This window comes from Muscardinus avellanarius (genome assembly GCF_963383645.1).
Source record: "Muscardinus avellanarius genome assembly, chromosome: 8".
NCBI lineage: Eukaryota > Metazoa > Chordata > Mammalia > Rodentia > Gliridae > Muscardinus > Muscardinus avellanarius.
The window spans coordinates 114,479,014-114,505,704 of NC_137794.1; positions in this window are offsets into that span (position 1 = coordinate 114,479,014).

Below are 26,691 nucleotides of genomic sequence, written 5' to 3' on the forward strand. Positions count from 1 at the left end.
AAAAAAATTTTACATCAAACCATCCCTCATTAAGACTCAGCTTCCTGAAACGGACTTTTGGCCAATTCCTGTGCTTAAGAATATTATCTGCAGACCCTTTACTTTCTCTTTTGTTTCTAGTAATGATCCTTGTTGCATTTTTTTAACTTGACATTCATACCTCCTGGAACAGCTGTCAGGAAACTAGAGTCCATAGTCTAAATCCTGACATCTATCTATGTTGTAGTGCCTGCAAGGTAAAAATATTGTTCTCATTGTTAGTTGAAAAAAATAAATCAAAAGGAAAAACAAAAACATAAAAGACTGCTGAGCCTTGACCTAGAACATTACCATAAACTAAGAGTGAAAATTACTCATGTGAGCCCCATCTGGCGTAAAGGTTTGGTATGGAGGACTCGGGATTGCAAAGGATGACATAATGAACTCGACTCAAGGGTGAGGATTCTGATTCCTCCTAGCAGAAGTGCCCACCCTGGAACATGCTCACTCATCCCTCTCTTATTCCTTCATGGATGGTTATTCAGTGCCTAGTCCATGTATCTTACTGTGAGAGATGGTTAAACTTTCAGTGGTTTGGTTTATCCTTCCATACAACAAAGTCTGAAATAAATGGTATCTTTCTTTCTCTTATTCCAAGATTACAATTTTGTGATTCCTACTGACAATGACAAACAACTTTCAAAATTTAAAGGTTCAAACCAGGTGTTGAATTTAGGTCATAAACATTTGAGGGAAACGTGGAGTTTTGTCTCAGTTAACCATCTCACCATGATATTCTTGTTTTATCTCTGTACTCCTTCCAACCCCAAACACCTGGAGCAGGCTAGCATAAGAGTCTCTGGGAAAGCCCATCCTCCTGAAACCAGCATGGCTTACCCCACATTCTCAGAAGCTTGCTCCTTCTCAGTTATTCTGAATCGTTCTTGCTGGTGAGTCTTGCTGTAGAGAGTAAGGGGGGCTCCACAGAACTCTTCAGTTCTATTAAGCCAAAGTTTGTATTCTACTTTCTACATTAGTTAAAACTGGTGCCAAATTAGCAGTGTTGTTTGGGTTAATTTCCCTGCTCCAGGGAACACTGGCAGCTCTTCCCAGTCCCAGGAGCACTTTTCTTTCATTTTTCAATGCTTTTTCCCCCAGTGAAAATACACACTGCTACACTGGACATCGAAGTAGTGCCCTCGTCCAAGATACCTGTGGATTATTTTAAAATGTGGTAAACAACTACTTCAGTTGAAAGGGCATTGTTGAGTCATCCTCTAATAAAGAGTCCCCTGCAAGTTTTTCCTTTACTTTGTTTAAAGCACTATCGTAAATGCACCACCAGGGGTTGTTGTCAGGGACTTTTTGATTCAGCAAGTATCTTTTTACTGTAAATTTCCCAGAGACTGGCTGTGCCCTATTTTTCTCTCCTGTTTGTAATCAAAAGTTGGCTTAGGCATTCAACTCTTCTTTTGTTGATTAGCTGTAGTCTTATAGGCTTCTTTTGAATTATTCAAATCAATTTTCCTTTCTGTTATAAACTCACCAATGGTAGGAAATTTTAATCCCACATCAAAGACCTACTGCTGCTTCTTTAAGGACAGGCTCTCCTCTCCAGCCTGGCTGCACCTGCATCTCAGCTGTTCCCAGTCCTCGGGTGACTGGTTTATTCTGAAAGTTCTCTCCAGGAGAAGCAATTGCACCACCAGCGTGACCAAGCTCTTCCATTATTTTGCATCCATACAACCAGGGAAATTTAGCTTTTTCTCACCATTTAGTCAAAGACAACATTTTTTTTGTTGTTCTTTTCTCACTCAACCCAAATCATACCTAGAAATCTGGGCTACATAATGGTTTTTCTAAAATGATTTGAACTGTTCCAAATAGAAATTCTATACTCAGTCGAGTATCAAGTATGGAATAAGCATTGCTTTTTATGTGCGCGTGTGTTTGTGCATTTCTGGTAGACGGTATTTGAAAAACACTTGGGCTTGATAGTCTTTATAAGAAAATCTGAAAACACAGGCGACCTTTCTCTCTCCCTGCTAACAGTTAAGGCAGAATAGCTTCGATGGCCAGACATCTGTTTCATGCTGTTCTCGCTTTAATTTCCTGGGAATTCACTGAGAAGATCTTTGTTAAATCCCGAAGAAGTGCTTCCTTAGTCATAAATATAGTTCTTTTGTAAACAAAATGCAAGTGGAACTGATGAAACTTTCTTGCTTTCCCATCTGCTGTTTAAATTTAAGACTTTAAAAGGTTTGATATAGAGAACCAAGAATTCTCTCTGGGCCACTTGGATTTAAATGGTGTGATAAGGAGCCTGGAAAAAGAGCTAGAGTTCAAGTCTTTCCTAGTGAAAGTGTCTCACCTGCGACCTTCAGTGCTCTTCTCATTTTGTGAGGGTGATGGACTTGGGGTGGAATTATTGGGGAAACAGTGAGATAAATTGACTTACAACTGAGGTGCCAATTTAATTCTTAAAAACAATACAATGGGAGTATGTATATTAAAAATAAAATATACAGAAAACTTACAAAACTTAACACTTTAAAAAAAACTCATAAACTAATCAAAATGAGCAACTAAACTGAAAAGATTCTTCTCAAAAAAGAAACAAAAGTGACCAATAAATATATGGAAACAATGTTCAATGGTATTGGGAATCAGGAAAATGCAAATCAGAGCTACCTACACTGAAATTCCTTCTGACTTCACTTAGATGGACATAATCAAGGACATAGCAATGGGGTGTTTGGACATTATGTCTGTCTTTCTGACATGAACACGATCCTGCAGTCCTTCTAGTAACTGCATTGCCCAATGACATTCTCAATTTTATTCTTCCTAAATGAGTCAGAGTCACCTCTAGAGGCGGTTACTCTTCGTCTTACTTAAAGATAATCTGAAAACTCAACTTAGAAGTAAAAATAAACAAACAAGTGGTTTTGTGTTTTACCCCCCCCTTCCCTATCTAAAATCAATTATCTTTAGTGAAGTTACCTAGAAATAGAACCTGAGACAGGGATTCAAGTATATATGCTTGATTGAGAGAATATTCTTTGGCAAAACCTTTAAGGACGGGAGTGAAGCAGGTTACCAAGAGGCAGCGAGCTCTCTTGGGGTACAGGAGTGATTTCAAATCAAGCCTACCATTGGTCCAGTGTAGGGTACTATCCTGAATCTAAACCTCAGAACACATCCCTTTGGTTGAGGCAGAAAGTCAGGCATCCCAGTTTTTCTGCCTTTTTCTCTGAATTAGCACTAAAATAACCATGTTCTAGAAAACTCTCTAGTCCCAGCAAACTGGAATCCACAGTCACCTTATCAAGAAGTTGTATCAGTCAGCCCTGGCTGTCAGCCAGAATCCAGTGGGGAACAGACATACACTTTCTGGGAGAGGCTGTCCCCCTGAGCTGAAGGAGATCTCAGGATACAGCTGTGAGCTCTTAGCAGCCAACCTCCACAGCAGCCAAAGAGCAGGTCCCCTGCCCCATGAGTGGAATGTAGTCAGGCACCAAAAGGGCTTCTAATCAACCAATAGCCTTATCAACTTCCCGGCAAAGTTCACTTTTCCCACTTCTGTAGTCACTTTCACCGTCTAAATCTTCATCATCTCTCACGGGGAATACTGACTGCACCCCTGAGAGAGAGGGTTGTTAGTTGCTTTTTGCGGGGGAGTACTGGGGGTGGAACACAGGCGTTTTCTACCTCTGAGCTATACTCCCAGACCTATTTTTTATATTTTATTTGGAAACAGGGTCTCAGTAAGTTGCTGCAAGCCTCACTAAGTAGCTGAGGCTGGCTTCAAATTGTGCGATCCTCCTGTCTCAGCCTCCCAAGTGCTGTGATTAAAGTGTGTGCCACCATGCCCTGCAGGGAGAGGGTTGTTAGCACATAAGAAAACCCAAACTGTGCTATTGGCAAATGTTCACTTTGCTTACATCTCAATTTTCTCATCTAAAACACTAAAGAAAATAATAATGCTAAAATACTTATACTCACAGATCATTAGACATAGTCTACGCTCATGGAGCGTAGCACATATTCATTAATCATATAATCCAGTTGTCATTTATTGGGAAAGATTAAATAATTTTATTAAAAGAAAAACTGAAAGGAGTTCAATTTAGCAAAATTTATTTAAATGAGAAAAGAAGGTTCTAGAATCAGGCAGCAGTCCAGATAGAAGATGGTTGGGAATCCCCACCCCACCACCTGCTGATTATACTTATAGCCAGAGGAAAGGAACAGAAGCAACCTGCACACACCACTCAGCACCTGCCTTTTATAGTCATAGCTTGGGAGTGTCAGTCTCTGATTGGCCGAAGATTCAGCTGCTGTGATTGGGTGAGACACCATTGCTTGGTTACAAGGTAATGCGGAATCAGTTACAATCTGTTTACACAAGTGTAGAGAGTTCACTACATACAGGGCTGTTTTGGACCAAATGTCCAAAGTAAGGAGGCTGGTTTTGGGCAAATTTATTTCAGTTCAACAGTATAATAAAAGAGACAAATGGCATCTAAAAAAAGACATAAAAGTTTAGCCATCAGGCCAATCATTCTTGCTTTATTTAGCTTCTTTTTTTCTTAGATCCTAGAAATACTTCAGGGGAAAGCAGGTGACAGATGAATATTTTTTGGAGGCTGATAGAATGAATGAATCAAAGAAGATTTTTGCTGTCTTCAGTGTCATAACGGACTGTTGCAGAGATAAGAGTGTGCACTTTTCTGATCCTTCTCCCATGAGTCAGGTAGAGCTGATTACTCATCAGGTCAGCTGAAGACTGGTAGCTTCCAGAGGCTTCCATCAGAGCCATAGATATAACAAACACTGGAAAGGAGAAGAAATATTGGCTTTGAGAGCAGCCCAACATAATTTAGCTCAGCTTATGAAAACGATGCTCCATGTGTATATGTCCCCAGATATAAGCAACTATGAGATGAAAAAGGCAGTTATCTTGCAATAAGAAAGCCCTAAACAAATTGCGATGTGCTGCATATGATCATACAGAATAACGGTGATTGCCTACCGCTTGGTTCCTATCTTCAAAGGCCTTGGTTCAAATACTTATTTCCTTTGTATTTTTGAAACAATGTCATGTCACCTATATTGCTGTTCCATCCATGTTGGTAAGATTATTCTGCATTAGTTTCTTCTTTTATTTATTTATTTATTTATTTATTTATTTATTTATTTATTTATTTTTTGTTGTGGTACTGGGGATGGAACTCAGAGGCATTTGACCTCCAAGCTACACCCCAAGCCCTGTTTTTTTGTTTTTGTTTTTGTTGTTGTTGTTCTTTATTTTTCGAAACAGGGACTCACTAAGTTGCAGAGGGCATCACTAAATAGCTGAGGCTGTCCAAGAATGTTGATCCTCCAGTCTCAGCCTCTCGAATGTTGGGATTACAAGCATGAGCCAGCACGCCTGGCTTGTTTCTTCTTAAATTAAATTTTAAAATATTAACTTGCATTTTATATTATCTTTAGTATGATATCATGTTTAATAATATTTTTATTTTTGTACAAATGCCCATGAGTATAATGAGTATAGTAGTCCTTGAGTTTCAAAATACTGCCTTTTATTTTAACAACTACTTGAATGGTATAAATGTCTCATATCATTTTACCAGATTTTTTTTTTTTTTTTTTTTGCAGTTTACTGGGGATAGAACCCAGGAGAGTTCTACCTCCGAGCTACACCCTCATCCCTGTTGTTTATTCTTCATTTTGAAAAACGGTCTCATTGAGTTTCAAGGGTCCTCACTAAGTAGCTGAGGCTGTCTATACACTGTGATTCTCTTGTCTCAGCCTCCCAAGCATGCACCACTATGCACGGCTCAGATTTTTAAAAAGTAGTTATTCACACAGTTTTTTATTAACTAAATTAAGAATTTCTTTAATCTATATCGGGGCTGTTTTCTGCAGCATTCTATCACTTTTTACTTACCATTCTCCTCCATGTACAGGGTTCTCATTCTTCATTCTAGAAGAGGTCCCGACTCTTCCCTACTATTATTCCCTACTCTTATACATTATGGTGCTTTGTGAATGCCTCTTAACATACAATCACTATATATTGTTTTCTGTTCTCTAATGATCTTATATACCTGTCTTTTATTACTTTTTATTTTTCCTCAGTCATTTTCCATTCTTATATCTTACGTGTTTGTGATCATTTCCTTGGGTAAACATCACTTTTCTAATTTATTAAAGATTTAAGAGATGTATTTGTTTAATTATTAATGTTTCCTTTATAACTCTTTCAGTGTTATTGGTTCTTTGGCCCTTTTTGCAGTCTCCTCATACCAATTATTTGTATCCCATTCTGCCACAGTGGCTCAGTTACGTTCTTAAAAGATTCTCTACCTCTGTGTAATTTTGTGACATCATACAATAGTTAGTTGGAAAGTACTGGTTACTGAATTAGATCTTCTAAAGGTTGCCAAATTTTAGAATCTAGTATCAGAATGAACATGTTCACTAATATAACTGCCATTCTTAGCAAAAAAAATTTTTTTAAATGTTGGGAAGTTACTAGGTTTATAGTAGTATATACAATTTTTCCAAAATTTGGTTTTTTGTGATGAAAGCTTAAATTTTATCATTAGCCACAAATGCTATCTATTGTTTTCCAGTATGCAACTGGCTCACTTTTCCCTGATTTTTGTTTTGTTTCTACAAAATGTCTACACACACTCAAATCAAATTCATCATAGTTTATCATTTAGTCTTGCAAATACCAATTATGTTTAATGAAAAGAATGGCTGGTTCAGTTTGCAAGTGAAACAATGACATGATTTTCCTGGAGATTACCATCCTACTTTGGTTCATACTCAGAGTGCTTTATGCACACTTCATATTTCATCAGACAGAAGGCAGGTATTCACCGATTGATTCTTAAGTGAACACTGCATGTTTTCCCACCGCGTTTGCAATGCGGGAGTACCATGATACTCCTTATGATTGGTGCCTCTACCTGGATTTCTGCTAAGCCACCAGCAGCTTCATCCACCATTGTTTCTGTATCATCATTGCACATGTCTACAGGCCAAAGAAGTTGCTAGCATCTCAATATTGTCATAAAAACAATTTGAGTTTGTATACCATGGAGACAGTTTCAGAGACTTTCAGGAGTCCAGGAACCTTTTTGAGAAGTACTGGCTCAGATAAAACCGTGTAACAGAAAAACCAAAGCCTCAAGAATGGTTGCCCTATGAGGTGATAGCGGTGATAAGGAAAAGCTTATATATTGATCTATCTCCTTGAATTTTTTATTGTTCTAACTCACATGTTGCTTTTATAAGTTATTAAAACCTCAATAAGGTAAAATAATTAGATAAATAATATAATAGTCAGAAACAATATGGTTCATGTCAAAACATAATTATACGCTGACCTTTCTGATGTCTATCTTCATGTGATCTCTGTTTCCAAATAACTAATAGTCATTCAATAGATGATTAGAAAATTGATAAAGAATTTATGATTAATGCTTTCAAATTATGTATGTTCTAGTTTGGATAACTATTTTATTGTTTTATAAAAAGCTTCATAAAAATGTTTCATTGATTCATATATGAAACAGCAAATTTATATAACATAAAATTCAACTTGTTGCTAAACCTCAAATGTCATTTGAATCTTAATGGTCATCAATATGTAAAAAGACATAAAAGTGAGATTTTAATTTACTCTTTAGGAATATATTTAAAATTGCCTGCTTCACTAGATTATGCAAGAAAGAAGAAAAAGTAAATTCCCTTAAAGTAGCAAATATATGTCCTTATTCAACAGCCAGCTCCATTTCCAGTGAGCTACACAGTCTATGTGAGCCAAGTCAGGGGCTGCTTCCTCTCTTCTCATCCATGCTCATCAAGCTGAGACGATACCCGCCCATAGCCCACATTACATAGCAGCCCTTTCACGTCTTGAATAGGTCAACAGTATTATTTTGGGCTTATTTGGCTTGAAGAAAACTGGAGTATATTTTATTCTACATAAACTTACTACATTTTAATTGCTTTGCCCATAATGCTTATAAATTTTGTTCAGCATAATTAAACTGATTGAATTTATAATATACTTATTCACAGAAAAAGCCAGGGAATAAAGGACTAAGGGAAACCATATTTGTGACCCACTTGATAGCATCTTGAGCCATTTTAGAACAAGATGATACACCATTACAACTAATTGAGTATAATTAAAATGGAGCGAAGTGTCACTGGGTCACTCACTGAGTGGAGGATAAAGGATGCTGCAGCGCTGCTGGCTAAGGCTGTGCATGGGGTGCTTTATGTAATTTTTTTCCTACTGATACTCAATAGATTGAGAGTTACAAGACAACAGTATAGTCACAATGAGTGATCAAATATCAATTGAAGATTCCATTATAAAGATGTGAATTAGAAAAAGTTATCTCAGTTGTGCAGGGGTTGGTGAAGCTTCTCCTCAAGGGACAAGAAATCTCTTTGTGACTGTGCATCTCTGCCACCGTCAGGCCACAGCAGCCATAGATGATCTGGGAGCAGAGCCAGCCGAGGATGAAGACCCTTCCCTCAACGCCATAGCAATTAGTTCAGGGCTCTGGTCTGCCCATCCCCATGTCTTGATTTAACCACTCCCTTAGGGTTCATCACCAGCTACATTCTTGGAAAGAGATATGTCAAAAGCAAAAGAAGCACCGTGCCTCCACCCATCTCGAAGGGGCCTGGCCAAGTAAGCCCATGAAAGACAGGAAAGGAACAAACAGGTCTTCATTAATGAGTGGTGAGGAGCTCAAAAGTTTGATTTACATGTGGGCATATTTAGCATCATAGCAAAAAGAACATTTGTTCCAAAGCCACAAATGCAAAGAGCCTTGAATGTCGAGGGGCAGGAACTGGGGTCAGCAAACATGTGGGATGTATTCTGTGTGAGGCCAGGGCCAGGGTGAGGTTCGCAGTGTAGACTCTTCTAAATATTTTTGCAGAACAGTAGGCTTTGGAGTGTGACTGACCTCTGTTTTTCCCAGGAGTAGGGGAGAAGGAGGAGCCTTGTGTATGTATGTCCTGCTTTTGAAAAAATAGGAAGATGATAGCTTTCTCTAGGCTGAGGCTTCCTAACTTAATTGTCTTTAGCTATGATTAATCCTTATGGCATGGGGCACATTTGGGGTGACATATTCTGCTTCCCTCCATGGGGTTGTTCTTTATACTGACAGATGAACAGAAAGTATCCTGAGAGCCCTTAACATACTGCAGTGTTCAAAAAACAAGCAAGTTTAAGAACATAGAAACATAAAGAGTACTAGGAAGAACTTCCTTCATCAAATCTCCCCCCTCCACCTCCCTCTCTTAATCTTTTTCTATTCTTTTCCTGAACTCTTTCGTTTGTCCAAAGTCTCTTCTGTTGCTCATCCCTCTATGTATATGTGTGAAGTTATCAACACCAATCCTACAGCATGTATGGGAAGGGGGAGGGAGTGGGGTGGGATCCAGGAGTAAACACACTAAGTGCTACATGCATGTATGTTTCTATCACTCTGAACCTCTTTATCATGTGTAATTACAATGCACCAATAATACATCTATATCTAATCTAATTAGCTGGGTATGGCGGCACACACCTGTAATCTCAGTACTTGAAAGGCTGAGAAAGGAGAATTGCAGGTTCAAGGATTGCCTGAGGAATGTAGTGAGATTCTCAGTAACCTAGTGAGATCCTGTTCTAAAACAAAAAATAAAATTCCCAGTACTAGGCACAACAAAAAAGTACATGTATTTATTATGATACATAGTTGGATCTATCTTTGAGTTTCTCAATACCAATCAGATCCATGCAAAATTTGAAAAATGGAGCAGGAATAATTGAAGAGTGCTTGTTTTTACTCCTTTTAGAAATTATATAGCCAAGACCAAGTCACTCAGTTTTTAATTCAAGGAATTGATTGGGAAGCTCCTGAGAGGTCATTAGAGACTTCAAAACACACTCTTTTATGACTGTGACCTGAGGCAAGGAACTGGGAGCTGCTGAGACTTTGGCTAGAGCATGTGCAGGTGTATTGCTGATACCCCTCCCAGACCAACATGGAATCTCCAGGTAAGAGTCCAAGCAGGGCCAGGATCCAGTGACCCTCCGGCCTCCACGGTGGGAAGCTGTCCCAACACAAGCACTCAGAGCTGGTGGTTGGAGAGGTACTGTCTCCTGAAATGGAGTAGCACTACCATGGGTGAGTTCAAATTATCCTTCCCCTCTGAGGAGCCTGGAAACTACTTTCTTCCTATCAATAAATGTGAATGGTTTCTAGAACAGTGGAAGGCCATATGTGTCCATTTTCCTATGTTTTCCATTTTGTGGAATATAGTTTTTCAAAGTAGTTTCTGATAATTCTCTGGATTTCCATGCTATTTGGTGTTAATATCTCCTTTTTCATCTCATTTTAATAATTTTAATTGATTTTATCTCCCCCCCCCTTTTTTTTGGTTAGGTTGGCTAGTGGTTGATCCATCTTGTTTATTTGTTTGAGAAAACAGGTTTTGGTTTTGTTGATATTTTTGTTGTCCTTGTTGTCCTCTACTTCATTGATTTGCTCTGACTTTTTTCCGGTACTGGGAATGGAACCCAGGGGCATTCCTCATCCAAGTTACACACCCAGCCCTATTTTTTATTCTTTTATTTGTTAAACAAGGTCTCACTGAGATGCAAAGGGCCTCACTAAGTAGCTGAGGCTATTGTCTGTGAATTGCAATCCTCCTGTCCCAACCTTCCAAATGCTGAAATTATAAGCTTGTGCCATCAAGCCCATTTTCTGCTTTGATTTTAATAATTTCCTGTCTTCTATTCACTTTAGGGTTAGACTGTTCCTGTTTTTCAAGGGATTTGAAGTATCATTAGGTTATTTACTTGGTGAGTTTTTTTCTTATGGGGATACTAAGTGCTATACATTTTTCTCTTGATACTTCCTTCAAGGTGTCCCAGAGGCTTTGATATGTTGTATCTCTACCTTCATTTGTTTCTAGGAATTTCTTAATTTCACTCCTTACTTCTTCTATGACCAGTTCTTCATTCAGCAATGTGGTGTTCAGTCTCCACATGTCTATGTGGTTACTGTGTGTGTTCTTATAGTTGATTTTTAGTTTCATTCCACTGTGGTCTAAAAAGACACAGGGAAGTATGTCACATTTTTTAAATTTTCTAGTGCTCATTTTGTCTCCCAGGATGTGATTTATTTTAGAGAAGGATCCATGAGCCACTGAAAAATATATGTGAACTCTGCTGTAGTTGGGTGGAGTATTCTGTATTTGTCAAATAGGTCCTTTGGGATTATGGTATTCTTTAGATCTGAGATATCTTTACTGACCTTTTTGTCTAAAGGATTGGTCTAGTGGTGTGAGAGGGGTGTTGAAGTCTCCCAGTATTATTGTGTTGGGATCTATGTGTGACTTAATGTCACAAAGAGTTTGCTTTATGAAAGTGGCTGCACCTATGTTTGGGGCATAAATGTTGACTATTATTACTTTCTCATGCTGGATTGTTTCCTTACCAGTAAAAAATGACCTGCTTCTGATAAGACTCTATGCACTCATACCAGCTGTTTAAATACCTCAGTTTCTCAGGCTAGATGAGCAAAATAATTGTAGGCACCTTGATTTTTTTGTTGTTCATGTAATATACTAATTCACATAACAGGTCATCCAAAATAGGTCAATCAGTTACTAGCACAATTATCCAGGTCCCATTGTTAATCTAGTTCAGGGCAATGTAAATGTGAACAATTTTCCAAACCATAATTAATAGGGCACAACAAAGTTTAAAGAAAGAGAAGCCACCATTTCCCTAATCAGGTGGTCTGGCTCTCATCAGTGCAAGCTGTGCAGAAGTGTTTGCTGTGTACTAGGCCCCAGGAGCGGACATAAATGGACCATTTAGTCCTTGGTCGCCGTATTGCACAGACCAGGCACTGAAGCTGAGAGGAGCTTAGCCTTTGTTCACTTACGAGTCACTGGTGAACTGAAAATGTGAATTGGTGCATAGCTCATTCCACTTTTGTCCTAACATAAACTCCAGCCTTGGGTTTTGAAAAAAAAAAAAAAAAAAAAAACACCCAGTGGAGTGTTCTAGGTATCCCTCTTGAGAACAACTATTTGGATCCTGTTCCTGGGAAAATGTGAAGGAGGAAAGGGTAACTGAGGCCTCAGAAAAAGACCCCTTCTGTCCAGTCCTGATAACTTCCAACATATCCACCAAAGGCCATCCATCTTCCCTCAGTACTTCAGGACACGCTTTGCACCAAGTTGCTAGAGAGCAGTGCTACTTGCTTTGGCAGAGCTTGTTGATGGAGCACCTTTGAGTCCCTGCTCCCCCAAGGCAACCATCAGGTAAAATGTCATTCTGCTCTCTCGTATCTCCCCTCCCAGCACCTCTTCTGCCCAGAGGGGCCACAGAATGAGCTGAGGACTGAGGCCAAATGTTCTCCACGTCTGCCAATCTGCTACTGTGTCCTCTTGCATCTGTTCATGGGGCCCAAAGTGGAACTGATGGACCTCAGAGTGATGGTGCCCTGTAGGTAGGGGGCCCCTGTGAAGAAAAAGAACTGATGCAGAGAGGTGAAGAACAGAGGGATGGAGAAGAAATGCCCAAGCCCATCCAGCCCACAGACGTCTGAACTCGCCCTGCCTTGGTTTCTGGGAGGCACAGTGTCATTTCACAGTAATAGCTCTCTGTGAGCTGGATGACCTTCAGTGGGTTTCTCTTTGTTTCAACAGGGAGTTCTAATTGATATGACAACCCTTTTTCCTGATGTGCCCACCAAGTCCCAGCTGGGGCCCTAAGGTCCCTGCCTCAACTGGCCTGCTCTCAGCCACAGGCTCCCCAGCTTCCAGGGCTCCTTCTCTTCAAGGATTCTTCTGCAGGCTCGCTTTTCCTCTCAATAATTTTCAAGACAGCAAAATAGTCTGGGAAATATTTTCCTAATGTTTTGAAACTTATGGGAACTCTGATTAATGTACATTCCTGGCAAAGAGTTATGATCCTGAGATGCAGTACTGCCGGTATATTTTTTTCCATAATGAGATTTCCCAAATGATTTTTATACAAATAACTGCTCCTTTAGAGTAAATAATGAATAGAATTTGCATGCAAACTTTTATTCAATAAATCACCTCCATTGATGGATACTTTCAATGTTGGCATTATATTTTCTAATGCAAAATATAAACACTTGACTTTTTATTATTTTTTAGTGTTATGAATCCTCTGAAAGAATATTTTGTTGATTGTTCCACTATGACTTATCCTCTTTTATTCCTAGACACATAAATCAAAAATCCTATCTGCATTAGTAACCTCTCTCTTGGAAATATTTAATAATGAATAATGACAGAATGTGACTCAATGAACCAAGCTCAAAGTGATGATTCTCCAATCCTGCGAAGGCACACGAGCATCTGATAAAATGTGAGAGGCTCTGGGAGAACCATGCCCTGTGGTCAGACTTGGAGAAAACCCTGAAGAGGTTAAAATTTGGGACATCCAAGCTTATTCATTTCACACATATGTCCAAGACCCAGACACTATTGTAGGTGTAGAAAACACATGCTAATAGAACAAGCTCTCAGTATTTATATTAGAAGACTCAGAAACAAAGTTTAAATGTATCATAGGAGCCTTAGAGGTTTTCCACTTAAGGCTTCTTTGGACACCCCTCAGATCTTTTCGATTTTATCTCTCCACATTTACCTCTTCATTTATATCTTTATTCTATGAAGTAGGATGTATTTAGGACAAAAGTAACAGGGACCTTTTTAAAATAGTCTATTAATAAGCTATTACTACTATTGGCTAAGTTAAAAAAAAAAAGTTTGTGTTACTGAGTATTGAACCCAGGGTCCCTGAGCAACATCTCCAGACACTTTTATCTTTTATTCTGAAACAAGTTTTCACTGAGTTGTACAGGATTCCCTTGAACTTGTGATAATCTGCCCTCAGTCTCCATATTAATTGGGTTGGCCAATTTTGATTTTTTTAGGGTGATATTATGAAAACATAGTTAAGCACATTCTATATGTTGCAGTGAAATATGTTGTGGGTGTGGGGAAACTTCCCGGGGACCCCTGTTAGGGTCCCGGGCACAGTTTACCTCAAACCACAACAAAACCCAAAACAACAAAAAACAGAAAAACAGAAAAACCACGTGTTCTTGTCCTGAGCTAAGTATAAATACACATTAGCACCGGGCGTGGTGGCGCACGCTTGTAATCCCCGCACTTGGGAGGCAGAGACAGGAGGATCACATAGGTTCGAAGCCAGCCGCACGCGCTGGCTTAGGAGACCCTGTTTCCAAATAAAATGTAAAAATAGGTCTGGGAGTGTAGCCCAGAGGTAGAAGGGCTTCCAGGAACCCCAGTACCACCAATAAATAAATAAATAAATAAATAAATAAATAAATAAATAAATACACATTGGCTCGGACTCTTGCTGAAGATTTAAAGAACTTTATTAAAAAGATAGAAATACAGATAGAAATACTGGAAGCTGAGACCAGAGGATTGAGGTTCTCAGACAGCCTCAGCTACTTAGTGAGGCCCTTCACAACTTAGTGAGACACTGTTTCAAAATAAAGAATAAAAGATAGGGCAGGGGGCATAGATTGAAGGTCAAATGCCCCTGGGTTCCATCCCCAGACCCGCAAAAAATAATTAAAAATAATTAAGATTAAAAGTTATTTTTTCTTTCAGATCATTGACTTCCGACTGCATGGTTTTTAATGGAATGTCTACCTTAATTCTTATCTTTATTCTTTTGTAAAATGATTTGTGTCTTTGGATATGAAGTGGCTAGGGATTTTTTTTATTATTTTCTAAATTTGTTCAGCTTGATGGTTTCTAATTTTTTTTTTTTTTTTTTGGTACTTGGATATGTTGATCTTTGGAAAATTCTTGGCTGTTGTCCCCTCAGGTATTTCTTTGGGCCCATTTTCTGTCTTTCCTCCTAGAATTGTAATTGCATATATATTACCCTTAATAATATTCTACCATTTCTGGATACACTATCTCCCATTGCCATTTTTTTTTGCATTAATGTTTCAGTTTGGGTAACTCCCATTGAGCAGTCTCTAAATTCAATGACTTAGCTGTGTCAAGGTGACTGATGAAGTTGTCAAAGGCATTCTTCATCTCTTTTACCATGTGTTTTATTCTCTCATACTAAGCAGAATAATGGCCCTAAAGGTGTCTGCATTTTAGTCTCTAGAAACTGAAAATATGTTGTATTACATGGGAAATGGGGATTGGATTTTCAGATAGAATGAAAATTGCTAGTCAATTGAACATTAGGTAAAATCATTATCCTGGATTATCAGGGTTCAGTGTAATCACAGAGGTTTCTCCGTGGACAAGAGGGAGATAGAAGAAGCTGTGCTAGAGTGATGGAGTGTTAGGAAGACTCAGCTGGCTAGTCCCGACCTTCAAAATAGGCAGGACAGATGGGGGCCAGGAATGCATTTGTTGTCTAGAAGCTGTAAAAGGTAGGGTGTGCATTCTTCCCTGCAGCCTTCAGAAAGAAATCAATTTCTCCAAGAGCTTGATTTTAGCCCACTTTGGAACTGACATCCAGAAATAAAAGATTATAAATCTGTGTTGAGGCTTAAATTTGCCCTAATTTGTTACAGCAGCCAAAGCAAACTAATATCCCAAGCAATTCCATTTTAATCCTTGTGATCCTGTATCTCTTAAAACTTCCCACCTGTTCATGCATATTGTCTACACCAAGAGCACACTGCTTCTTGTTATTCTGAGTTTCTTTACTGAGCATTCCAATGCCCACATCATCCCTGTGCCTGCTTTTGGATTTTTAACTGGAAGTTATTAATCTTAAAATTTGTTATAGATTTATGTTTATAATAAACATGAGCACAATTAGAGGCTGCGGTGAGTTGATTTATCCCTTGAACATAAGAATTTATTTATTTATTTATTTATTTATTTATTTATTTTGGTAGTTTACTGGTGGTAGTGTCTGCGTATGTGTGTAGGAGAGGTTTAAGTCAATGTAGTTAGGAGTCAATACAGGTGTAGGATTTGTTTCTTGTACTAGTGACTTAAATTCCTCTAGTGTTTCCATGTGCTTAGGTTCTGGATTTTGTCTCAAGGTTTTTCCTTAATGTTCCTCTCCAACACTGGCTTCAGGTCCAGCCTTTGCATTCAGATCGCAGCATCCAGTTCCAGGTCCCATCCCTCCCTCAGCAGTAGAAATTCCTTCTTACTCAGTGCTCTGTAGCCTGAGCAATCAAGACAAGAGGATCCCTATTTTCCTTGCTCACCTGTCTTGGGGCCTGGGTCTCTGGGTTACAGAAGCAGAGCTTTCTAGGACTGTCTGCCTCTATCTCAGTGGTAGGGGAGCTCTGTCAGCACAGGCTCGTTTCCTGCGCCTTTTCTAGAAAACGTGGTCATTGACCTCTACCCTTCCACTACTCTCCATATACTTTTGTCTGCTCTGGTCTATGGTTTTGTCGCCTTCCCCCAGGGCCACAGCTCTCAGTCCCCAAGGGAGAGACAGTGCTGTATAATTCTCCCTCCAGCAGCACCATGCTTTCCCTAGAACGGGGCAGCAAGCTTTTCTCCTCCACTCAGCCTCCTTCCTGCTGCTCACAGCACACAGAAGGCTGGTGGAGAAACACCTGCAGGAGCATGTCAGCTTCCTGTGATTCTACTGCTCACTGATGTTCCAGTTGGTCCTTTACTCACTCTCAACCTCTAAGCAATTGGATAAAAATGTAAGGTGAATTTTCCCAATGTGTCTGTATGGAGATGTATTCGGCTGGCTCTCATAGATGAGTGTCCAATCTTATTTCTCCTGGGAGGTCCATATTCTGCCATACATGTGGTTGGCTTCATGTACAACTTCAGCTTTTTGATAAGTTGAAGAAAGGAAGGTTGATAGGAATGGACACTTTCTGAGGAAGAAGAGGCACTAGAGCCATGAGGAGCTAGAGGCTCCTCAGTTGCTATGGAGGTGAACACTGGTTCTTGTGCGAACTTCTGTGCTTTCAGGCTAGTCACCTACTGCCCTAACAACCTAAGGAATGCCAGAAGTCAGACCGGTGATCCTCTCCCCTCAGTAGCCACTGGTGCCACACAAAGGAGCCCCTGTCTTCTTACATGCTGCATTAGAACCTGCGCTCCTGTTTGCCCCTGTGAGGCTGTGAACACGTCTCACGGTGCCTCCCGAGCTCCGTATGACCTGTCCTGTGTTCCTGGCGGTTCTAAAGAGAGTAGAGATCTCGCTTTAATAGTTTGCCTTTCCTGGACGCCTCTACTCTCTCCCACCAATACGCTTTCTCTCTTCCACTCCCGATCTGCCTCAACACAGCCTTTGCTTATGCTCACCTTCCCAGTGTCGATGGTCATAATCGCTTCTGCAAGAGTTGGTTTTTTTCCCCTCTGTTTTGTAATTTGGCTAAACATGCATTTTGAGATTCGTTCTTGTTTTCTCATCTTGCAGAATTTTCCTATGGAAAGATAGAAAAATTATCTCTTAGAATGGGAAAATTCTAAAGTTTTCATAGGTGAATCCTGTTGAAAACTACTCATATTTCCCTAATTAACTTGAATGTCAAATAGAGTTATATATGATTGCTGGTTCAGTGACTCTCAGATCTGAAGCAAAATTTTAACAAATATTCCTTCCTGGACCTTATGGAATGGAGTATGCTCATTACCAAATAGACAACATTATGAAATAACTCTTCATTGTCAAAGACACATTTATAATTTCCAATTAAAGTTGCTAATTAGCATGAACATCATGAGTTACTCTCACTGAATTGATATAGTAATAGACAAAACAAATAAGAAAATTTAATTAGGCTATGTAACCTTAAGGCTGATAAATTTGCATTTCCTCTTGGCTCTTTAAAATATGAAAAACAAATTTTAGATAGTAATTATAATCAACCTGCATAGATTCCAAGAATTCTAGGAACTCTTATTGTGAACTCTGAAGGAATAACCTTTGGACTTTGTTTTCTTGAACTTTATTTCCTTTATAGTTTATTATAAAATGTAATACTGCATAAAATATAACATCCTAATTTATGTCTGAGGATTGCAGTATTATGAATTTAAGATGTCAAACATGAAAGTTTTAATATATTTGATTATTTAGGACACTGCTGCCAAGAAAGGTAGCTACTGTACTGACCAGGCTCAGAGTCTTGTGTTTTTGTACCACCAGAAATGTTCAGCCTTCCGGAAGCTAGTAGTTTATTTTTCCTGGATAAATTTTCTCTTTCACAGCCACTGGAGTAAATCATTGAATTCTGTGTTTTAACTTCTTAACAAATAATAATTTAAATATACAATAATGCAAAGGAAACAAAATAAGATTTCATATTTTAACTATCCATACTAAGTAACAAAACATTGCCAATGCAATTGAAAACAACAATATACTTCTCAAGAACTGAAGATTTCTCTTTGTTATGAATTGACCAGGACATTAAATAATTAGACATTTTTTCCATGTATTTATTTATATTCTCTCTCTCTCTGTCTCTCTCTCTCTCTCTCTCTCTCTCTCTCTCTCTCTGTGTGTAGAAGGTCCTTCCTCCTCTCGCTGTTCCCATCCTTGTTCTCTTATTTTCTCTGCTTCTCTGCAGTGATGCACTGAGTGCCACAAACCTAGCCTGCCATAGACTGAAACTCTGAAATCTTCAAAAAATGTAAGCAAATAAATCTTCCTTGCTCTAATTGAGTGATCACTTGTTTTGTATTATAGCATTAAAAATATTGACCAAGAAAAGTGATGTCCATCATTCATTTGTATATTATTTTCCATTATTGAATTGAATATTTAGCTCATATATTTTTTCATATAAGTATTTAAGGATATATGCAGGTATACATACATATATATACATATAAATATAAACATACATATATACATACATAAATATACATATAAATATAAACATACATATATACATACATAAATATACATACATATACATAAACACATAATTTTATCTTGTAAAAGCTAAAATTTAGTAGCATTTTATCATTATTTTCTATAAATACAGTAAAATATCTATTCATAAATATTAACTTAAGAACTATTTATTTACAAGCTATTTAATATTTTAAAAATTCACATATAGTTTTGGGAGAAGAAAATGGTGACTGTGGGACACAGCACCTCTCAGTAGCTGTAATAAACAAAGATCAACTACCAAGAAGGCAGCTCCTTGACAAGAAAAACAAAGTAGCAAAGGTACCTGCGAATGAAAACACAAAAAAGGAATCACAGCGAAACAAAGTCCAATTGTTAGAAAGTCTGGAACCCCCACAGGCTGTAAACTCAAATAAATTATAAATTCAAGTGAGCACTCTGCCTTTAAAATTTTGTTATTGCCTGATGGAGCTGTTCCCACTTCCTTGTGTGCTCACACAGATTATGGGGGAGGCAATTTTATGTGTCCCTTCTTTCCTCTGAGGGGCTGTGACACTGGAATTCAGAGCACCTGATGGCTTTGTGCTTGGCTCTCTAGCAGGTGCACCCAAGGCCATTTGCTGGATTATCTTGATGCCATTCATTGCAGGGCGGGGCAGTGCCCCTCTGCATCTTCTTCCTCTTCAGGGAAGGCGGAGCTGGCCCCAACACCCTAGTGTCTAAGTACACGACGAAAGCCTGAGCAGCAAATACTCTGAGGAGGCTGGCCTGGTAAAAGCCTCCATATCGTCATAGGTCCACAGATTGAGTCTCTTCAAAATAAACCTGGCAAGCACATTGTTCTTCCCCATGCTTCTCCCCTTACATTCCCCTTGGATTGAATACTGTCAAATTTTTAAAGTTTCAGGTCTTAAAACTAAATTTAAAATTTAGGTTCTGTTCCTTCCCTACTTGGGTTATCAATTTTTAAATCAGTTCTCTTTAACTTTCGACTGTTCTACTTCTTATTTAAATTTCAAATTTCAACTGCCCATTAACATCATTATACTGCCATGATATCTTCTAATTGTATTGAATTAAATCCTGATATTCTATCATATGTATAAATTATTTTAGATGAATTCTGCCTTTTTATTAAAAATAACTCAAATAAAATAAATATAAAGAAGGAAAACATAATTGTGCTCTATTGTAACTTCTGATTAATTCCATAAAGGTTCTGGGTATGAGGTCCAGTAATGATTTTCATTGCTAGCACCATACTTTTAACACTAGAATAGAAATGACTATTGTGGAAGGTGCTTCCAAAAATCCGATGACAGTCCTACATACATTATACATTAAATATATTAATATTTGGAAACTAAAATAAAAATGATAATTTATATATAACTCAGAAAGGAGAAAAACTGAATTGAGGCTGTTGGATTCAAAATGATATGAATGGTCTCTTATACAATATGCAAAAATGTGTCGAGTTTTATGACAAACTTTATAATAATTCACATATTAACACATTCTCAAAATAGTAGGCATTGAGTTTGCAATTTCTTGAAAATAAAAACAAGTGGTATCTTGAACATGTCGGTGAATTTGTGTCCCAATTTTGAAAGGAGGTAGGAACTTTCCAAAATTACCATCCTGTCCTTACAATGCTAAGTTTGTGTATCTGTGCCTAAATGTATGCCAGCTAAAGTTCATTTGTAAATACATAATTTTTTAATTTTCAATTTTTAAATTTTGTTTAATGAGCATATCACTAAAATCTCAATTTATAACTGCAATTCTTGATACTTTTAAATAATATATTACCTGAACTGTCAGAAATTAAACTATTTTTAGCTTCTTAATTTATATGGTTGCAAGCCTTTTCTACTTTTTGTAAAATGTGCTTATAAACTTGTTTAAAAAGTAAAGATAAGCCCCAGGCCGAACTGCGAGTAGCACGCCAGACCCCTGGAGAAACCAGGCCCAGTAAGACGCTGGGTTCTGGGCGGGGGCCCGAGCACAGGGCACGCCAGCAGGGGCCCGGGTCGCGGGACTCTGGGTCCCGGCCGAATTGCGCGTAGCACGCCAGACCCCTGGAGAAACCAGGCCCAGTAAGACGCTGGGATCTGGGCGGGGGTCGCGGGCTGGGCACCCCAGATGGGGCCCGGGTCGCGGGACTCTGGGCCCCAGGCCGAACTGCGAGTAGCACGCCAGACCCCTGGAGAAACCAGGCCCAGTAAGATGCTGGGTTCTGGGCAGGGGTCGCGCGTGGGGCACGCCAGCTGGGGCCCGGGTCGCGGGACTCTGTGCCCCGGGCCGAACTGCGAGTAGCACGCCAGACCCCTGGAGAAACCGGGCCCAGAACAGAAAAAGATAAAGAAAAATGTCGGAGAGGTGGTAAGAAAGCCGTTATGGATGCCAGGACACTGGAGATGCAGACAAAACTTATCTAAATGCACTGGAACTTATGGAAAAATTCGCCGTGAAAGAGGACTGCTATTTCTCTATATTGGTAAGAATCTCAGACATCACATATAAGGAGAGAGTTTAGCGGAGACCAAGGAGAAATGCGGTGTTGAAAGAGTTCTCTGCGATGGTGGTGGAGACTTGTATTCAGGAGAAGCAGAAACCGGATCTTACCAACTTTATTTTTTTGGAGAAATTACACCAAATGTCGAATGCTACCATCACGCATGCTTAGGAACACTGGACAACATTCAGAGTGGAAAAAGAGCCTGGGAAGGATTTGAAACGGTGGAGGCAGTGGCAATGCCAGTGGTCAATATTCGGGGGAGGCAGAGATTTGATACATTACAACTGGAACCTTTGAAATAATAACCACAGAGACAGTGATCGGAACCTGCTGAGGGGTCAGGCGGGCGCCGGGGCCAGTGGCCGACATCGGAGCTTGCTGTGAGGCAAGGCCACTACTGAGGCCTCCGTGGCCAGGATTGGAACCTGCAGAGGGGTTAGACCGATGCTGGGGCCAGCGAGGCCGGCATTGGAGCCTGCCATGATACAAGGCTTGTGCTAGGGCCTCCGAGGTCGGGTCCGGAACTTGCTGAGGGGTTAGGCCGGTGCTGGGGTCAGCGAGGCTGGCATCGGAGCCTGCCATGAGGCAAGGCCAGTGTTGGGGCCCCCGAGGACGGGACCGGAGCCTGCTGAGGGGTTAGGCCGGTGCTGGGGCCAGCGAGGCTGGCATCAGAGCCTGCCATGAGGCAAGGCCGGACTTGGGCCTCCGAGGCCAGGATAAGAGCCTGCCGAGGGGTTAGGCCGGTGCTGGGGCTGGTGAGGCCGGCATCGGAGCCTTCCTTGAGTCATGACCAGTGCTGGGGCCTCCGAGGCCGGGATCGGAGCCTGCCGAGGGCTTAGGCTAGTGCTGGGGCCAGTGAGGCCGGCATCGGAGCCTGCCGTGAGGCAAGGCCGGTACTGGGGCCTCCGAGGCCAGGATAAGAGCCTGCCGAGGGGTTAGGCCGGTGCTGGGGCCAGCGAGGCCGGCATCGGAGCCTGCCTTGAGGCATGACCAGTGCTGGGGCCTCGGAGGCCGGGATCGGAGCCTGCCGAGGGGTTAGGCCTGTGCTGGGGCGAGTGAGGCCGGCATCGGAGCCTGCCGTGAGGCAAGGCCGGTACTGGGGCCTCCGAGGTCAGAATAAGAGCCTGCCGAGGGGTTAGGCCGGTGCTGGGGCCAACGAGGCCGGCATCGGAGCCTGCCTTGAGGCATGACCAGTGCTGGGGCCTCCGAGTCCGGGATTGGAGCCTGCCGAGGGGTTAGGCCGGTGCTGGGGCCAGCGAGGCCGGCATCGGAGCCTGCCGTGAGGCAAGGCCGGTACTGGGGCCTCCGAGGCCAGGACAAGAGCCTGCCGAGGGGTTAGGCCGGTGCTGGGGCCAGCGAGGCCTGCATCGGAGCCTGCCTTGAGGCAAGGCCGGTACTGGGGCCTCGAGGCCAGGATAAGAGCCTGCCGAGGGGTTAGGCCGGTGCTGGGGCCAACAAGGCCGGCATCGGAGCCTGCCTTGAGGCATGACCAGTGCTGGGGCCTCCGAGGCCGGGATCGGAGCATGCCGAGGGGTTAGGCCGGTGCTGGGGCCAGCGAGGCCGGCATCGGAGCCTGCCGTGAGGCAAGGCCGGTACTGGGGCCTCCGAGGCAAGGACAAGAGCCTGCCGAGGGGTTAGGCCGGTGCTGGGGCCAGCGAGGCCGGCATCGGAGCCTGCCGTGAGGCAAGGCCGGTACTGGGGCCTCCGAGGCCAGGATAAGAGCCTGCTGAGGGGTTAGGCCGGTGCTGGGGCCAGCGAGGCCTGCATCGGAGCCTGCCTTGAGGCAAGGCCGGTACTGGGGCCTCGAGGCCAGGATAAGAGCCTGCCGAGGGGTTAGGCCGGTGCTGGGGCCAGCAAGGCCGGCATCGGAGCCTGCCGTGAGACATGACCAGTGCTGCGGCCTCCGAGGCCAGGATCGGAGCCTGGCGAGGGCTTAGGCCGGTGCTGGGACCAGCAAGGCTGGCATCGGAGCCTGCCGTGAGGCAAGGCCGGTACTGGGGCCTCCGAGGCCAGGACAAGAGCCTGCCGAGGGGTTAGGCCGGTGCTGGGGCCAGCGAGGCCGGCATCGGAGCCTGCCTGAGGCAAGGCCGGTACTGGGGCCTCCGAGGCCAGGATAAGAGCCTGCTGAGGGGTTAGGCCGGTGCTGGGGCCAGCGAGGCCGGCATCGGAGCCTGCCTTGAGGCAAGGCCGGTACTGGGGCCTCTGAGGCCGGGATCGGAGCCTGCTGAGGGGTTAGGCCGCTGCTGGGGCCAGTGAGGCCGGCATCGGAGCCTGCCTTGAGGCAAGGCCGGTACTGGGGCCTCTGAGGCCGGGATCGGAGCCTGCTGAGGGGTTAGGCCGCTGCTGGGGCCAGTGAGGCCGGCATCGGAGCCTGCCTTGAGGCAAGGCCGGTACTGGGGCCTCCGAGGCCAGGATAAGAGCCTGCCGAGGGGTTAGGCTGGGGCTGGGGCCAGCGAGGCCGGCATCGGAGCCTGCCATGAGGCAAGGCCTGTACTGGGGCCTCGAGGCCAGGATAAGAGCCTGCCGAGGGGTTAGGCCGGTGCTGAGGCCAGCGAGGCCGGCATCGGAGCCTGCCTGAGGCAAGGCCGGTACTGGGGCCTCTGAGGCCAGGATAAGAGCCTGCTGAGGGGTTAGGCCGGTGCTGGGGCCAGCGAGGCCGGCATCGGAGCCTGCCTTGATGCATGACCAGTGCTGGGGCCTCCAAATCCGGGATCGGAGCCTATCAAGGGGTTAGGCCGGTTCTGGGGCCAGCGAGGCCGGCATCGGAGCCTGCCTTGAGGCAAGGCCGGTACTGGGGCCTCTGAGGCCGGGATCAGAGCCTGCTGAGGGGTTAGGCCGCTGCTGGGGCCAGTGAGGACGGCATCGGAGCCTGCCTTGAGGCAAGGCCGGTACTGGGGCCTCCGAGGCCAGGATAAGAGCCTGCCGAGGGGTTAGGCCGGGGCTGGGGCCAGCGAGGCCGGCATCGGAGCCTGCCATGAGGCAAGGCCTGTACTGGGGCCTCGAGGCCAGGATAAGAGCCTGCCGAGGGGTTAGGCCGGTGCTGGGGCCAGCGAGGCCGGCATCAGAGCCTGCTGTGAGGCAAGGCCGGTACTGGGGCCTCCGAGGCCAGGATAAGAGCCTGCCGAGGGGTTAGGCCGGTGCTGGGGCCAACGAGGCCGGCATCGGAGCCTGCCTTGAGTCATGACCAGTGCTGGGGCCTCCGAGGCTGGGATCGGAGCATGCCGAGGGGTTAGGCCGGTGCTGGGGCCAGCGAGGCCGGCATCGGAACCTTCCGTGAGGCAAGGCCGGTACTGGGGCCTCCGAGGCCAGGATAAGAGCCTGCCGAGGGGTTAGGCCGGTGCTGGGGCCAGCGAGGCCAGCATCAGAGCCTGCCTTGAGGCATGACCAGTGCTGGGGCCTCCGAGGCCGGGATCGGAGCCTGCCGAGGAGTTAGGCTGGTGCTGGGGCCAGTGAGGCCAGCATCGGAGCCTGCCTTGAGGCAAGGCCGGTACTGGGGCCTCCAAATCCGTGATCGGAGCCTGCCAAGGGGTTAGGCTGGTGCTGGGGCCAGCGAGGCCGGCATCAGAGCCTGTCGTGAGGCAAGGCCGGTACTGGGGCTCCGAGGCCAGGATAAGAGCCTGCCGAGGGGTTAGGCCGTTGCTGGGGCCAGCGAGGCCGGCATCGGAGCCTGCCTTGAGGCATGACCAGTGCTGGGGCCTCCGAGGCCGGGATCGGAGCCTGCCGAGGGGTTAGGCTGATGCTGGGGCCAACGAGGCCGGCATTGGAGCCTGCCATGAGGCTAGGCCGGTTCTGGGGCCTCCGAGGCCGGGATTGGAATCCTGCCAAGGGGTTAGACCGGTGCAGGGGCCAATGGCCAGCATCGGAGTCTGGCGTGAGGCAAGTTCACTCCTGCAGCCTCCAAGGTCGGGACCAAAGCCAGTTTAGGGGTTAGACCGGTTCAGGGGCCAGCGAGACCAGAACTGGAGCCTCCCATGAGGCAAGGCCGCTGCTTGAGCCAGCGAGATCTGGATCAGTCCACTGAGTAGCCAGGCCACTACTGGGACCATCAAGAGTGGGATTGGTACTTGCAACGCAGCATGCACAGAGAAATATCGCAGAAAATATAAATCAGACTCTTCTCTTAATCAGCAATAACTAGGAGGAAAAGGGCAACAGGAAGAGGTTGAGCTATAGAAAGGGCCCTATAGTGAAGCAACTAATGTGACCAATCAGAGGGTATGTAATACTGGAGGACGGAGCCTCTTTAAAACGCAGGAGGTACATAAACAAATGTATCAAAGTAAATCACCAAAGAAGTGTGGGATGGAGGGAGGGGGAGGGAATGGGATGGGGGCTGGAGGAGGGCTAATTGGATGATGTGTGCTTGTATATCCTCTCAAGTCTTGTACTCCAATGTGATTGATATATGACTACAATGCACCAATTTAAAAAATAAATAAATTAAAAAAAAAAGTAAAGATAATACTGGCTATTAAAATGTATCTTGGAAGTTTTATAAAGCCAATAATTTGATTTATTATTTTAGAAGTATTTAGTTTTTATTTTTAGGGGATGTTGATATGAGAAAAAAGTAGTGATTTTATTAGTGTCTTTTTAGACAATAGAAACAGAAAAGTATTTTGAAAATTAAATATTTATATATCTGCATAGAAACATTCTTTGGAAAATTTCTTATTGTTTTAGGTGACAACATATTTTTTTTGTAAAAACAATGAACAAAAGTAGTTTAGTACATTCAATAGCATGTAAGATTTAATTAAACATAAAAGTTTCAGAATAATATATCATTCAGTTCATATTTGTAAATACTATTCTACACTGAAGGAAGTGGTCATATAGTTTTCCCCTATGCTGTACAATTGGCCTTCTTTGTCTCTGGGTTCCACATCCATGGAGTCAACCAGCTTGGATCAGTAATAGGTGAGAAAAAGTTTTATCTGTACTAATCATGTAGACACTTTTTCTTGTGTTGTTCTCTTAAAATGTATATAATAGCTGTTTTCATAAAATTTTAGATAATATAAATAATTTAGAGATTATTTAAAATGGAGGGGAAAATTACATGGTTATTTGCAAAAACTCTGCCACTTTATGAGGACCTTGAACATATGCATAATTTTTATCCTTAAATTAGGAGGCTTTGTAATAAAAGAAAATATTTATTCTATTTCCAGAGTGAGCTTCACTGATTGATTTTATAACACTAGTTCAGCTTTCATGCCTGGGATAAATTCTGCTTGGTTATGACTAGTTT